Consider the following 17218-nt stretch of genomic DNA (forward strand, 5'->3'; position numbering starts at 1 on the left):
ACTCACCAGCCCCGTTGGAAGCCAGGCTGTGGGCAGAACTTGATTCCAGGAGCTGACAGTGCCCACCTCGTCACTGTGGGCATGGAGCCTGCAGAATCAGCACATCTCACCACCACGTTGCATCCTCTGTGTGCTCAGGACGAGCCCTGACCCCCGTTATTTCACAGGTCACACCTTGCCAGTCCAAGTCAAGCACACAGGACACACCTTAACTGCTCCAGGCTGAGCTAATGCTTTGGCTCAGTACCCGATTTTCACAAGACGTGGAAAACAGACATGTAAGATTAGCAAAAGGACGCGACGCTAGCCAGGGTGACTGCGCACTAGACCAACTTCTTACAGTGTAAGTTTTCCTAAGCCCAGCTGAAGTACTATTCTCTTTCTCGCACTAAGATGCTGTTTGACTTTGTTTGGGATGTTGCAAACGTGGCTGTTTCCTCCTGAGGCATTTGCCCTTTGGGAAGGGGATCAGAGCATGCAATCCTATTTGTAAAGCACCAAAATACACGTAAGAAGTGTTAAATACAGACTATTGAGAGGTTGTCTGTCAGTATTAATTTCAGAATTTCAGAAAGAGCCTTTTCTGCCAGAAATAAGCTGCCTGCACGTAGGAGAAAGGGTCACACACTTACTTATTTTACCCAGTATAAGTAAAGCCAGTATGTGGCTCCTGGAAGAGAACATGAACAAAGTAAACCCAGGAGCTGAAGGTCAGGGTTTAAAGCAATTTCCTTTCATTTAAGTCTTATCAGCCTTGAAAGCAGAAATCCTCCTCCAGCTCCCATCACTACCTCCTCCCTAGGCCAGGTCCTTGGCAGCAGTCCAGTTTCGTGTCTATATTTATCTAATGATTGATGGACATTTATCGAGCCGCAGCATTTAGGGCTGAGAAGTGAAGCTGAGAAGCAAGAGGTGTATCAAAGAAGTATGAAGGCTTCAGGTATCTGGCTGAAATGAAACTTTCCCAGATAAACCAGCAGCTCCCACTTTCTGACCATTAAGATTCTTTCCCTTTCCATTGGTATTTTAAAAAACCTCTCTGGAAATGCTGCAACATCAGAGAAACTGCACAAAAGCTTGTACATTTCTGGGCTGCTAGTGAAAACTTCAAGAAACAACAACAACAACCACTAAGTGCCAAGAACATGGGTTTGCTAGCATCTCTTTAGCTAGAGCATTGCTCACTGGGCATTGCTTACCTTGCAAGGCACTGATCAAACCAGCTCACCAACCTGGCCAGCAGCATTAGGGCTGTGCTTGTCCGCAGCAAGTCCGGCTGGGTCCCCGCCACAAATCTGAGCCTGGGGGTCTTCGACAAGCCCAGCACTGAGATCTGAGTGCACATCGGCTGGCCGCGCGGTGCCCTAGAGCTCCGTACCAAGATACCGCCACCACCCAGCAGCAGCAACACAGACCAGACTTCAGCAGCCTCTCACGACGCAGAGGATGCTGGTAATTTCCAATAAAACGCTGCACAAACATGTGACGAGGCTTTTGTTTCCATTCGCTGTTGCTCACCCTGCTCATACAGATGAAGGCTTGGGAGTTTTGAATGTCGTCTTTGCTTTTAAAGCACTCTGGACAACCACAATGCTGAAAAAAAAACACAACTATTTATTTAGCCACACGACACGAGGTCTGCCTGTTAGCTCGATGCAAGCAAACTGACATTTTTATTGATCCAGGTACCCTGCCTTACGCCCCTGCTTCATTATTCTCCATTTGTCCAATTAATGTAGAAGGAAAGTAGAAAAATATGCTCTGACAGGACCATGAATCTGCTAGAGAATGGAGCTATGCCCCACCTCTGCTTTCAAATGAGCACAACAGGTACGCCAAGAAGCTCCCAATTTCTGAACCAAAACATGTTCTAGTTTGTCAGGCTCTAAAATAAGCCCTCTCTTTAAATAGAGGAAAAAAATAAATAAAAATGGAGCTGTGCTTGCTGAGGCAGTCAAAAGCCACCAAAACTGAGGTTTTTCCACTCATCACTTTGTCCTTGTGGAAAAAGAGAGGGACCCTGCCTCTTCTGCTGGAGACTCTGTGCCCACGTCTCTGCCCTCCCTTCCCTCCACAAGGTTTTCCTAACTGCAAACAGCTTTTCTTTTTTCCTGAGGGAAGGTGCAAGGTTCTCCTCCTTCCCCAGGGCTTCACCTGAGCGCAGCTACAGCGGGATAAGTGGGCAGCTCTCCCTCACTGCTCCTCTGCTACAGCACACAGCGCTTAAAACAAACCGGACAGAGCAAGCAGCTATTCCCCAGCTCACTCAAAGCCATCCAGATGGTGCCGTTTGCATGTAATGAAGAAACAAAACCAAGAACTGTCCTAGTGAGGCTCAGCTGATGGGCCCCAGTTCTGCAGTGCTACAGCACGCCCAAGACAATGAATTTCCAGCAGCCAAGGGTAAGCAAAGAGCAAAATGAATAGAAGATCTGGGAACAAGGGCTAGGTAAATCTAATTCAAAGGCTGTTAAACCTTCATTTTTGTTGCAGATTTGATGCACCACACAAAAATAAACCACAAATTGCTGCAAAGGCACTATTCTTCTTCCCTTTACAAAGAAGAAGCGAAACGGAAGGCAGCTGCCAATGAAGCAGCATTTGCTTTAGCCACACAAATAACATCTCCGACCTCCGTTTCTCCACGTCAACAAACGACAGTAACAGAGAAGCTGCGGTGACAGCAGGTCTCTGTGGGGCCATAGGTGATGGGGGGCCAAAAATGCCATGCCAAATGGGCAAAGCCTCTGTGGTGTCTCTGTACATCCACGACAGCTTCTCCTACTGTGGGAGGTAAGCAGGACACAGCCAGGCAGGGATCAGAGGGAGATGGTTTGTGCCACAGCTCCAGGGGGGTTGTTTCATTTTTAAATGAGACGCATGAACCTGTAATCAAAATGTTTTTGACTGACTCCCTTTGTAGCACTTCCTTTCCCAGCTGCCAGCTCGCGTTATACCTCTAAGCTTTGAGAATGCTCACGAGATGGAATGAAATGGCTGCAACAGCAGCTGTGGGGCTGCTCGCTGGTCACGGACACATCCAATTAGTTAGCACGGGGCTGGCTTTGGCGCCTGATTTGTTTCATCTCTGTCTCCTCTGATACATTGCTGCTGAGATCAGAATACCAGAACCAGGCTCTACAAGCCAATCAATGATGTCAGGCGCTGAACCCTGCAGATGAAGCTGTACGAAATGCCTTTTGAACCGCAAAAAAAAGACTTTTGGGGGTAATTACAGCTATGCTGCACCCCTCTACCTCCATCTCCCCACCAACCAAAGACTGGGCAAGGCTGCTTTTCTCTTGTTTGGGATCATTTCACTGACTTTACAGAGCAGGCACCCAGCCTCCTGCATCATCTTCATGATCATCGGGTATTTTGAGAAGAAAGTAACGCAGGTCCTCTGCTCCAGCACATCTGTAGAAATACAAACTCAGACTTCCCTTCTACAAGGCAGAAAGGGAGCAAGTTTAAGGTCCATCAGGCTGTTTTAGGTGTAGAAGCACAGAGGCACCTGCAGACAACACTGGTAACTCCAGCATGCATTCCGCTAACACACAGCTCTCAGGGGTGGGAAAATAACGAAGCCATTTGGCAGGGGACCTAAATTCCACATTTAGGTGCTGTGAGAGGCTCAAGATCCCCATTCAAATAGCAGGAGTCTACCTTCAAATGCTGAAATCTCTCCTTGCGATGCATGGACAGCCTTGCACGGACCAGAGCCTGCATCAAGTGGGAAGGCACTTCATAATCAGCTGTTGTGGAGAAATTAACGCAACGAGCACGTATTTCTCAGTGGTAGCTGAGCTGTCCTATACTGTTTATGCCATTTACCCCTGCATTATGGCATTTTACTTTCAGTAATATAAAGGAAAGATCAAATTCATTAATAGTAAAAGAAAAAAAAAAAAAACAGTTTATCTTGTATAGAAGAGGAGTAAGGACTGCACAGATTAGGCAGCCCATTACATTCTTTTATCTTAGCTTTTAAGAGGCAGAAAAATACTAAAATGTCATCAGAAGCGTTGGGTGTGAGTCTCTACAGTCACACCAAGTTGAAATGCAACCAAGAAGCACAGAAACCCCACTCGAAACCTTGGTACCTCTCCTTATCCTTTGCACTACGAAAACCCAAACGTTCACCCCACTGCTGAAATTTCACTGCTAGGCCTCACCTCACTCACAATTTTGACTACGTAGCCTGCCCACAAAGAATTTGCTCTTACAGAAAGAAAACTGTGACCACAAGGAGCCCTTTCCTCCTGCTCAGTTTCCTACACTTCGGTAAACAAAGCCCAACCATCTCCACCCAGAAAAACCCTCACTGTGTGGACTGAAGACAGATCAATCACTGTCCTCCCCCCACCCAGACTATGGGTGTGAGTGATGGAGGTCCCAGGGCACGCAGCAGGTCGCAGCTCTGAGCACAGCAGCCAAGGCCATGTGTGCCTTTAGCCCATTGCAAGTGCAAAGTAAAACCATTTTCATGTTGGTTTACGCTACAACCTTGTGCTCTAAGTTACCATTTATCACCAGTGCCTCAGTAACACTTCAGATGCATTCCCCTCGTCTTGCAAATATAGTCCTTCACACGCTGTGCCTCAAACACTTGTTATCATATGAACATAGATTTAGGGAGGCAGCACTGAAGTTGTTTACATGGAAATCTGACGAGTTTGAGCAGAGTAAGAATCCCAGCACCTTGGGACGTTCTGAACTGCAGCACAAACTGGATGCAGTGTTCATGCCACGCGTGAATGATGGCAATTCCAGCAGGACAACGTCCCCTGCTATCACACCAAGGTACCGAGTCTGTCCTTGAAGAGAGAGGAATGCCACCTCCTCCACCAGTGACAGCAACAATAAAACACCTCACAGCACCTGATTTTGCTTTAGCATTCTCCCACCTAAGAACTGACCGAGCTTGACCCTGTGTTACCTCACAAAAGTCAGGGGAATCGCGGCCCACAGCAGCCCAATGAAGTGCTACTCTGATCTCTGCAGAGTGTTTGTTTTTGCCCAACTTGTCTGATTGCCCTTGAGCTGGATCCTCAGCTTCAGCGACACCAGCGAGAGCAACAGCTACGAGGTACTGCACCAATTTCTGCAACAGGCTGGCACCAAAACTGCATCAAAACCACACGGGTGTTACAGCCCAACACAGATGGACAACCAGGATGTGCAAGAGAAACACGCTCAAGAAAGAGCATACAGTACAGGCCTGCACAAAGATCTCTGCAGGTTTGTTCTGCTGGGTGGAGGGTGGCAGAAGCAGCATGACACATACCTCAGAAACATCTGGGATCCTGGAATCCTGACCTGCTTATGGGCAGAAGCTGTTGTGAGGGTTTTGTTCTGGACACAGATGCTTGTAGCCTGCAGACAGTTGCACTTTCAACATTGCAGGCTTCTGCTCATCTGTGCTCTTACATCAGAGATGACCTGGGCCTGTCCACGCTTCCAAAAGGAGCCAGGCATTAGAGGCAATCTACTCAAAAGGCAGACTGCTGTCTAGACCTGGACAACGAAGCAAATTCTGCCTCAGCTTTACCAAGAACAGCCAGGACGCTGGAGGAAAAATGAGAAAAACAGGTGAGGTCATGGGCTGAAACAAGATAAGAAGGGGTCTACTCCAACAGAAGCTGCATATGGGAGTCACCCACACTCAGCTCTGGCAGGTGTGCTCATCAGCTGGGGGCAATCGGAGGTGCAGTCGCTGCCCTTTACGAGGTTAGAGCGAGACATGAGCATGTGCATCTCAGAAGTGGAGCAGGTTGCAGGGTAAAGCAAGCAGCTTTGCCATAGATGCTCCTCAACTTCTGCATTAGCACAAAGAATAAAAGGTTAAGCCTGAACCAGAAGGCTTATGGATCACTGCACAGCCTAAGCCTGTCAGACACTGCTTCCTAAAACTGCTTCTTCAGTTGCTGAATCACCACAACTGCTCTCTCCACACCTGCTGCAATTTAATGTCTGACCACAGGTGACTGGGCTGTATGCAGTGTTCCACACGTGGTGGTGGAGTCTCAGTGCTTCCCTTCTTCTGCTGAAAATCCCTTATGTCTGGGAAAAAGGACAGCACAAAGCAGGTTTAAACAGGAATACAATGTTGAGACCATCCCACAGCCCGGATACAGCAAGCTGCCATAACGCCCTCTATCCACATTCAGGCTGTTGGCCATTCTCTTAGGACAAGGGGCTGGCTACTTTGATCTCCCCTTTTCCTCAACGTGCTAATTCCATTTTCATTACTACCACACATAAAGCAATGGCCTTCACTCCTCCACAGCTCAGTTACCTCCGCCCTACAATTCTTTCCTCCTAATATCGAGGCAAACCTTTTTGTTCCTCAAGCCAAGCGTGCCCTAGGCAGACACTTCCTCAGATCTTGCCTTCACTCCACTGCCCAGAAGATGCCAAACAACAGTGGGACAGACCATGCTGTTCCAACACTGACAATTTCCTTTTCCCTTTTTTTTTTTAAAAAAAATTCTTTGTCTTCTCCTGCTGTCTTGCGTTCCTCCAGTCTCTTGTATCCCACTCCTATGTTTCTTTCTTTATAATTGTTCAGAGGTCTTTGGGATGGGGCTTAGCTTTTCATTATGTACACAGTAAAGTCTTCAATCTGATGCGACGATACAAATTAATAACAATAGCTACAGAATGGTGGTAATACCCTCCAGTTGTGATGGGCATGCTGGAAAGATTACTTGATGTTTATAGAGCTCTTTGAGACTCTTGGATGAAAGTCAAGCTAGTGATGCACAGGATTTATTATTCTATTCAGCACTTCAGTATCCAAGGCTAGCATCTATTCTAGTTGAAAAAGATTTTTACTGTATTGTAAAATGGAAACAAAATGAAATATATACAGTGCCTGGTGCTTTATATATAAGGCACAGGCAGCACGGAAACAGAATCTCATTATTGAAATGGATGTAGCTGAGGCTGTTACACACAGTAGGTAAAAGACCAGATTCTGTGACCTCTTATTCCATTTAATCAAAATTGTTAGTATATGGTTTTCCAATGGCCAAAAAAAAAAAGTGTGTTGATTTTTTTTCCCCTCTTCATCAGGTATTTCAACAGTTTGTAATAAGCCTTTGTAGCTGCTTATGATGTGAATCTTAGGCAGACTTGACCAGCGGTGAAATGAAAATGAAGTGGATGTATGTCTAACAAACAAAACCACAGCTCCTCCATAACACTCTGCGCACTTAAACCACCAGATCTTAACCATTCAGCGAGACTGCTCTCCCTCTTTCCCCTCCCCACCACAAGCTTTTGTTCATTTCACAGTCTCCCCCACTGCTCTATTTAGATGCGGGTCCCCAGAAAGTTCCCCCCTCCGGTTCTGCACTCGCGGAGCACAGAGGGGAGACGATGCTGTTTTAATGGTGCTAGTTATGCTATATGTGGTCTTGCTGTTTCTAGGAATAGACATGTTCAGACATCAATTAACATCTAATTGCTGGAATTAATCTTGTTCCTCCGCTACAGATGCCACAGAGATCAAACCAAGCCCATTTGCAGCTCTATTTTTAATTTAGTGGAATGACAGATTTTCCATCCAGTGAAAAATAATTAAGTGACATGCTGTCCAGAGAGTACGCAGTTCAGGGAGCAGGATGTTTATTAAGAAACTAAACAAGCGGGAAGAGATCATAATTGTTTGTGTCAAAGCAAAAGCATCTTTGTTCCTGCAAGTCTTTCCTCTTCTTCAAACCTTCTCACCAGTATTTCTCCTCACTCCTTCCTGCTTGATCCCCACGGAGACAGCGAGACTCATGAGAGCAGCTTGGGAAGGAACTGAACTCATCACCCTGGCAGACAACCCCCAGTTCTCAGGGCCAGCCTGTGCATAAGATGAAAAAAAAAAAAAAAAAAAAGCCTGGAGAATAGCTAAAACAAGGAAGTGGAGAGAAGGGATGTAAAAACAATACATCAAGCGAAATGTTTTTCCAGCACTCCCTTGAAGCAGTCACCCATCCTCTTTATTACCTGCTGGAGAGAGAAATTGCGGGCCCCAGATAAGGCTTTGTACTGTATCTTGCAAGACTTTGTGCTGAATGAAGCCAAGCAGTCTCCAGCAGACAGCTCCCAGTCTTAAGCTACTGCTCCAGTTTCATACGTACATGGCAAGGAAGACTTGAGCGTGGCTGGTGAAGTCAGTGTGGAAACAGGCTGGAGTATTCAGCAGGAGAAAGCCGAATCCTATACAGTACGAGCGAGCCTGCAGCAGGTCCTGGTCAGAAAGCTATCTGAGCCTCTTACAGGACGGTGTGAGATAATCCAGGCCTGAGACTGCACCCTGGGGCTGGCTCAGAGAGAGCATCAGCTGTCAGAGCTGGACAAGGTGGGGGAGGCTGAGGGCACATCAATGAAGCATCAACAGCAGACAGCAGGGTTTCCCAGGAAGCATGGAAGAACAGTAGGGTGTGGGGAGGGAAGGGGATCTAAAGAAGCTTGTGATTTGCACTGGTTTAGGGCATCCTTTTGGGGCAAGTGGCATGACATGTAGCTTCACTCATTTTTAGTTTGTGTCAGTCCAATTGCTCTCTTGGTTCCTCAACACCAGTGACTAGATCAGACTTGATCTCACCCAAGTCCACTGGCCCCTTGCTTCATTTTCTTTGTCATTTTTGAAATACAGCACATCTCATAATGAAAACCACTGAACCCCACCTTTTGCTCCCTCCTACTGAGTAGAACATTCCCCCTTCAATGCCTTCATAACAGCTCAAACTCCTTCCAGATATGCAGCTCAAGGAAAAGGTGCACGTGTGAAGCTTTCCAATAGCTTTACAGCAGATTACTCCCTTTGTGAGGAGCCCATTTGGAGTGAATAAGCACCAGCCAGCTCTGCACCCAAAGAAATTGCAGAAATTTGCAAGAAATAAAGAGTGGTGGACGAGTACCGCCATTCCATCTGCTCTCACAGGCTTTCATATCCCACTCTCTTGCTGTAAAAGGGGAGTGGTGCCCAGAGCTTTGGCAACCAGAGCCATCCTTCCCACACTCCACGGCTGTCCTAAAGGTGATACGTGTTGGTGGAGATCTGACACACTTGATTCAAGAAACTTTTGGTTGCTGCAAAAAGGGAAGATGCTCAAAATGAGACTCAGTTTGATAAGACTTTCCTAGGAATAGTTCAAAGTTATACATAGTTATATGTGGGTGAAAGAGGGAGGCAGGCTGTTTGTAGCAATCTGCAGTAAGAAGTAAGACAACAAAACCAAACCCATTTCTTCAATGTGCATCATTAGTTACTTAATTTACATTCAGCAATAAATATCCTTCTGCTGCTTCCCATTCCCCCCACCCCCCAACCTTTCCATTAGGAGCTCAGCTGGAGGCAGGGAGAGAGAGAAGGGCAACAGAGAACATAGGGTTAAACCAATTCCTAGTTCTCAAAATACTGATACATAATTCTGCCAATACACATCAATCCTGACTTATAACCTCTGTGCCCCCTGCGGTCTTTACTCATCACTGACAGTGCAGCTCCAAACCAGTAACACCACAACTCACAACCGATTTGACTAGTTGGCCACTACTTCTGCTTACCTTATTCCTGGAGTTTTCACCTGTCCCTCCTAATTGCAGCCCACCAAATCACTCCTCACCCACAATTCTGGCTGCTAGCATCCATACCATTATGATACAGGATTTTTCTGAAGCAAGAGAAAATTGTGTGACCAGGGAGAGCCGAAATAATCTATTCCGTACTGTTTCATTCTACCCTATGGTGAACATGCATTCTTTAAAAGACTGACACTGCAGTAGGACAAGAACATAAAGAAATCTGAACCCTTCCCAGCACAAAGGGCTTAATGCCCTGTCCAGCTGAAAGCCCCGCAGAACACAGAAAGCAAAGACTTTCCAACTGGATGACAATCACATCATTTGCAAATTATTTTCTGGTAAGGAAAAACATTTGCTATCACACCTTATAAATATAACCTATGGTGTGGAAGAAAAGAAAATACACGATTAAAACTCGCAAATAAATAAATTAGCCTTAATGCAAATCCTCTGCATAGAAACAGCACTTAGAAAAGTAAGCCATGCTCAAACACAAACACGCTTACATTCAGAGATCTCCTTTCTTCACACACCTCGAAGGCAGAGATCCTGCAACCCAGGAGCAATCAGCTTACTTCTGCAGGGTAACAGCTACAGACGCCAGCTCAACAGTAACGACCAGCTACAAGTACAGCAGTACAAACATGAGGAAAGAATTCAGATTGCAAAGCACAACAATGGTTTGGGGAGCATACCACAAGTACAGAAGTAATGCCAAAACACACCAGCAGACCCTGCATTCGATTTTGAAGTCACTTTACACATTATTTGTAAATAACAACTATGATTTTACTAAGTAGAAGAAAGGGTGCATAGATGAAAGAATGCAGTATCCCATTTCTGTCTTTTATATCGTTGCAAAGCAAACTGAAACGTGAGTTACATTCCTGCCTCAGTTTCCCATCTATATTAATAATGATACTAACATTCAGACACTTAAAAAAAATATTTACTATCTTGGCTTGACAAATGCAACATTAATTGTGTTTATCCATGCTAGTCACTTCTATCATACTCATTAGCTCTACTTCAGGACATCACAGCTTTATTAGAGACACCAAAACTGCTTCATAAATTTCAATTACCTAGTACAAATCATTACTACTATTTTATTAACTCTTGTGTAATTGCCTGTTGTGTATGCAATTACGAAGTTAATATATGTAAATCCCACTTTAGAAGCTCTTTCTGTACCTTTTATCTTCATACCTAGCATGTGTGCTTACATAATTTTTTTCATTAGCTTCTCCATCATCCAGAAATTTTCACAGTACTTAAACATACTCGTGTGACTTTAGACATTAAAATATATTTTTGTTGGTGATATTGCTTACTTCCAAAGCAGCCATTTGAGTTCCTGAAATATATATATATTCATCTTGCCATTTAGTTGTACATAGAAATATTTATGTTTACAACAAATATTGAAAAAGAGGATCGTATCATTTTTATTTGGTGTTGTTGTTGTTTGTGGGGGTTTTTTGTTTGTTTTTCAAAAGGGAGAGAAAGAGAAGTCACCAAGTTGGGTCTTGGGCATCATTGAGATCCCAAGTACAAAAAACCTTGACTCAGCTGTTGTGTTCTGATACAAGGGTCTCCTTTGACAGAACCCCTGAGGATTTAAAACAGGCACCAGGGGAAGGCAGCATTTGGTACTGAGCACTACCCCAAGGACCGTTATTCATCGGAAAAATGCCTGTGCAGCCCCTGAGGCAGGGATCACAACTCTGGACTCCATGTACTGTCCGAGTACTGCATGCAGCAGCCAAATTTCCTTTTTGCATGTGTTATTTTCTGCATGATAACATAAGTAGCAAGTACTGCAGCTCTCTCCTAGTAAGCTTACTTCTGGGAACAGAGAGCGGTATGACTCTGGAAGTCATGAGCTTGCAAAGTAAATGATCTCTCACTTTCTGCAGAGTTTCTCTAACAAGGTGTTATATACCACAGTGACACCTCCATCTCCTCTCCCCAGTGAGGATTAGTAAAGGAAAAACTAAGAGCTCTCTTCTCTTTGCAGGCACCTCTGCTCAGTAAAGTGCTCCAGACCACATCCCAAGTGTGCAGAGGTGCTTTTCTGTGCGAAACACCCAAACTCCGGAGAGCTGGGATGGCTGCCATACCTTTCTGCTCGGTGTTTTCTCCTGGGCAGGCCCGTCCTCTGCCCAGCGCAGCGTCCTGGCAGTCGCTGTGCCACAGCTAGCTCTTCCTACGCCTCACTCAGGAGCTGATCCAGGCTTCAGACTCGACTCCAAGAGCAGGTGATTAAAATTAAAGCTTTCTGACATTTGAAGTGCCGCACTTCATTGTGACGAATTGTTTTTGGTATCTAACTCTACGAAACTGACATAATGAAGCTGTCCTTGCCTCCCTCAAAAATTAACACGTACCTGAAGGCAAACACTACAAGTTAATTAAAAAAAAAAAAAGGGGGGGGGGGGGGGGGGGCAAAACGAAACTGATGAACTGATGGAAGGTAGAAAAACATCTGTAGAATCTATGAAGGCGTTTCAGACCACAGCAAGAGGGGAAAGGGTGGGCAGGTCCCATAGAGACCCCAGCCTTTCCTAAAGCGTGGTGCAAGGACGAGAACATCGCTTTGGGGCCGTGCTACCTGGCAGTGCCCAAGAGCTGCCCCATACGTTAGGGTCGCAGAATCACAGAGTGGTTTGGGTTGGAAGGGTCCTTAAAGACCACCTGGTTCCAGCCCCCTGCTATAGGCAAGGACCCCTCCCACTAGAGCAGGCTACCCAAAGCCCCACGCAGCCTCCCAGCCCCGCCGTGAAGGCCCACAAGCCGGCCGGGCACCCTCCCCTCAGCCCGGCGGTCTCCGGCTCCCCCTGCCGGGGCCGCGCCGCCGCCATCCCGCCGCCGTGCCTCAGGCCCCGCGGCCGCCGCCGCCATGACGGGCGAGGCTCCAGCGGTGGGCAGCTCCCGGCTCCTGCCGCGGAGGGGACCGTGGGCAGCGGCCAGGAGCCCGCTGTTGGTGGAGGGAGGAAGAGGGGAGGCGGCTGGCAAGGCTCGGGGGGCCGAAGGGAGCCCTCCGAGGGGCCGAGGAAGCCGGCTTGGGGATGAGTGTGAAGGCTGCTGCCTGCTTGGGGCACCCCGGGGCAGAGGGGTGGGCGCCCCGGCTGGGTGTAGAGCTGCCCCCAGGTCCTGGGCATGGCACCCCTCGGGTGCTGGGGCATTTCTAGGCAGGGCCACGGAGCTGGTGAGGCTCCGAAGAGCCCTGAAGGTCGGGAGATGGCCACTGCAGGGAATTGTTTTTGGTTTGCCAGCAGCCGCCTTGCGAGGCTCTCCTAGGAGAGGCTGCTTTGTTGGCTCTGTCAGGGTGGTATCTGATGAGAGCGAGACACCTCTCCCTAGGAGAGATAAGCTACCTTTCTTGTAAAGAGTAATCTCGTTTTAAATTTGAATGGTCTCCTTTAATAGAATAAGTTGTTTTTATAGTTTTTTTTTTCTGTCTGTACAAAACACACCAGATTTGTTGCTAGAGATAAAGCTATAGCAAAGGACAGTGTTTAACAAAAGTATCAAAGGATTTCTCACAAAGCAATACTCAATACACGCTTCACGTTACTAATACCAAGGAAAGAAATAGATGGCCATTGTAGATCATCCATCTCCAGAGGAAAAAGGACTTTCCACAGCAGCTTTTATGTAAACCTGGTGCTCAGAAGGTCCTGGAGTGTTATTTCAACTGTTTCACTGAGGATCATACAACAAAATAGTGAACAAAGTAGTGAATAGATGTGCTTGCATTAAGCTCACAGTGTCAACCATTACCCACCTGGATGGCTGTCTGGAGATCAGAAAGCATTAAAAAAATTTTAGGTTGCTTTACCTTCACTCTTGGCTCACCCAGCAGCTTGGCACCATTTGCTCGGGATTCTCTGCAACAAATTATGTGGAAGAAGCAAAACTAAATATTGCCTTAGCTTCCATAACATCATGAAGCTCATACTGTACCTCAGATAAATCTTCCTTTGAGGTCTTGGCCAGAGAAACCGTTATTTAACTCACCTGCTTTTATTTAATAGTTTTTAAAATGTATGAGCCACGTTGGAGAGGACAAGGCGTACAAGGACAGCAAATGCGCTGTCAGCCAAATAAGCAGCTAAATGCAATAAGTAAGTAACCAGAGGAAGCAGAAGGTCCTGAAAGACAGGCCTGTAAGGGTGTTAGAAGGACCAGGACAGCAGTCTGGTAGATGAGTGAACTGTAGGTTTGCTCTCAGACAGCCACCCAGCATGGAGGATGAGGATGAAGAAGCTGCCACTTCTCAGGGTGTGTGCCCTGAGAGTAGGGCTCCAAACACAGGCACAGTCACTTCCAGGGCTAGAAATATTAATGCTGCAGACAGTAGTCAGACAGAAACTAGCTGGAGGTCACAAGGGAGAGGAGAATCTGGTCCTACTTACAATGTGTGTGACTGTCGTACAGGGCTTAGATAGCCTGCCATTTCAGTTCACTGAAAATACTTGGCATCATTCAGTAATGACTGAGGCCAATTCAAGCAAATCTGGAATTGACCCCTCATCTTCCCTTCCCTTCCCCAGGATGAGATGGGCAACACTTACCTTTCTCTGATGCCGTGTGTCCAGCAAATCTGAGGCACACGGCAGCATTTCTAAACCTTTACAGAAGGGACAGTAAGTAACACGCCCGGCCTGCTTGACTGTCCACAAGTAAAATTAAAGTGAAAATGGAGATTAGGGAAGGAACGTGACTGTGATCTTCCATAACTGGTACATTCAGAAGTGTGTGAGGAAAAATCCCAACATCCATTTGACGGAATGCGACACCATTGTAAAACTGTTAAATCTGAGTTGATGCCATTATTCCCAAATGTTTCATTGATTTCTTACATTGCCAAAAACATTATTTACTGCCCAGATCACTGTGTGCCCTTGGTTTTGCATTTCTCCATTTACATAGATGGAGACTGTGGGAGATACTTTCAAATAGAGAAGCTGTAAATTTAAGCAGTACTTGATTTTCAGAGATGCTGAGATTTCTTAACTGCCGGTGAAATGAATCGGAGGGGCATTTGCTCAGTACTGCTGAAAATTTTTGCTCAGGTAGTGCATTAACATGAAAATAAATAAATAAAGGCCTAGCATGCACACCCAGGTTGAAGATTTTGACTATGATTTTTATCAAATGTCAGTCTAAGGCCAGGTGCAAGATCCTTGTGGCACATGGAGAAAATCCTCATTCTGTTCTTCACAAATGTTAAGAGCAGCAATTTCAGCTCAGCTTTTCTTTCTCAGTAGCACACTGTTCTGGAGATTAGTGGGTCTGCTCTTTTTATATTTCGATGCTCATTGAACTGTCACTGTTGGGGCAGAGGTGGGGTGTGGCAGGGGATTGATACCTAAAATTTCTGACCCTGGCAGTGGAAAATCCTTTTTTTCTGTTCCTTAGAAGGGGAAAACCTATAAATAGATTTGTTTACCCTGAAAATGCAAAAGGGCCTGTGGTACATTAATTTTTCATATGGAAAAATATATAAACAGGTTGCAAGTTTAAATAATTTACTTAGAAGAGGTAACAGCCTCCCTTTTATCTGACTCATTCATTTTTCAAATACAGATGTTGCTGCAGGCTGCTGGCTCCTGAGCATTTTGCAGTGGCGCGGCTTTACTGGCTCAGTGGAAACCCCAAGTGATCCGCCCCTAATGCCCACTCTTCTTGGCACAGCTGGATCGGGTGAACAGCAGGGTGTGAGGGAAGAAAGGCCCTGCTGGTCAACGCTTCTGTAGTACAATGCACAGGTGAAACACAAAGAGCAGACTAAAGCTCTATGGCAATGCCCTTATGAATTTATTCTCAAACCTTTTGGGAATACTGTTTCCCACTGCAGTTATTAGATGGACAGCAAGCTTGGCAGGGCTTTAGTCATCCTGCTTTCTGGTGTAAGCTCTATATAAGGAAGAGGAATGGCTCCCAACCCTTTTCTGGCTACATATTACAGTATTGTTGAATCTGATAATTATGATTAAATTAGTGCTAAATACAGATCAAGAACAGAAAATGTTTGAAATGCACCTAAAACATTCAAAATACTTCACAATATCGGAAAAAAAGAAAACCTGTTTACAAGCAGTACGATTTTTCAGAAATCTCCATCCAAATATCAATGTTGGAAGCATTTCTTTGCCAGGCATTAACTGTAGTTAGAAACTGAATCAGGAAGCAAAATCTTGTGCTGCTTTCAGCACCTTTCCCAACAAGAAAGAGCATCAGAAGAATAACAATAAAGAGTTTTTTATAAGGCATTGCTCTCACACCAGGGAAAGAAGCTTGGGAAACACCACCAGCTCCAGCCTACCCCCTGTCAGGAATGGTATTAGCAACAAAACTGGCAGAAGAGGAGAGTCTTAATCTCTGCAGAGCAGTACTGGGGTGTAACCACTCACAAAACTCTGTCTACAGTGCAAGGTCTACTTATAAGAAACTAGATCAGCGTCTCTCGTCCTTCACTACAGAACGTCCCTTTTAAAAGGAAGTGCACAGTGAAATAATTGACTAAAAAATTCCACGTTACAAAGCCATCAGACAGATGGCACCTGATGTGGAATGTGGCTGTTTTGGCCCAACTTATGCATCTGAGGGGTAGAGCATTCTGCATTTAGGATGGATTGTAAAACCATGCTTGTACTATTTGCTAATGATTAGTTTAGGAGAGCTGATTATTTAAGATACTGGCTATTTTCCAACAGATATATGACTTCACGGAACAGGCCCATATCAATCTGATTTCAGATTGCAAATGCTATAGTGCCAACCAGTGATGAGTGTGAGTGCAGTCCCTCTGCTAAAATTTCTTCTCACAAAATACTCGGTGAATAGCTCTGAGTGTGAACTCCACTTATAGAAGCTGTTCTCTGTTCAGAAACAAAATTCCAACTCAGTGGGAGAATAATTTGCTGCAGACAGCTTGTGTAGATTGACTGTGGCAGGCTGGGCATGCTGTCACTGTTCTCTTGTACCCACAAAAAGCACTTGTAAGGATACATGCTGCAGATCAACATAACGGAGAAGCAGAACATCAAATATTTTCTGTATGGAGAAAGTGAATGTGATGCTTTTGTCAGCTGCTTCCAGTAGATGACATGAAGCTGTGGGCAGGAAATGGGAAGCTCTAATATTACAAAGCTTTTCTAAAGGGCAAGTCAACCAAGCACTCTCTGAAATTTCCACAAGAACAAACATACATATTCCAGGTAAATCTGCTGTCTGGCTGGATCTGTTTACAACATGCCTTATCTCGGAGGCACAGCTGAAATAATAACAAGGATTTTGATGCTGGTGAGTTACTTTACATATGCCTTATTAAAACTCAAGGTGGCTTGGGAATGTGAAATATTTGCTGTAAGACACAGTCGTGTCAGTAGCAGGGACTGACACGTAAGAATGCCCTCGTTGCTGGCCAGCTTATGGCTGTGTGTGTGCTCAAGGGGGGTGGAATACGATTTGTTTCACTGAGGAGGGGGCTTGAGGAGGATATGGGAAAAAGGGGAATATGTTTAAATCAGAGAAGTTGCAGGTGGACAACCTAGTCTACATCTATATCAGTGTCACTGTCACTTGAGATGGTAGCAAAGATAAGATTTATTCTTTCAGAGCT

At 45.6% G+C, this 17218-nt stretch overlaps 2 long non-coding RNA genes across 2 annotated transcripts; both read right to left on the reverse strand.

The window, feature by feature from the left end:
• Window positions 1–200: 200 nt before the first annotated feature.
• On the reverse strand, window positions 201–5631 carry LOC118163546. The gene is made up of 3 exons (XR_004749101.1): window positions 5288–5631; window positions 2958–3184; window positions 201–483 (listed from the first exon to the last, which is right to left on the reverse strand). It is a non-coding gene; the product is annotated as an uncharacterized LOC118163546 (long non-coding RNA).
• A 2704-nt stretch (window positions 5632–8335) lies between these two features.
• On the reverse strand, window positions 8336–10963 carry LOC118164747. The gene is made up of 3 exons (XR_004749648.1): window positions 10092–10963; window positions 9568–9674; window positions 8336–9090 (listed from the first exon to the last, which is right to left on the reverse strand). It is a non-coding gene; the product is annotated as an uncharacterized LOC118164747 (long non-coding RNA).
• Window positions 10964–17218: the final 6255 nt, after the last annotated feature.

This window comes from Oxyura jamaicensis, chromosome 3, assembly GCF_011077185.1.
Source record: "Oxyura jamaicensis isolate SHBP4307 breed ruddy duck chromosome 3, BPBGC_Ojam_1.0, whole genome shotgun sequence".
Taxonomy (NCBI): domain Eukaryota; kingdom Metazoa; phylum Chordata; class Aves; order Anseriformes; family Anatidae; genus Oxyura; species Oxyura jamaicensis.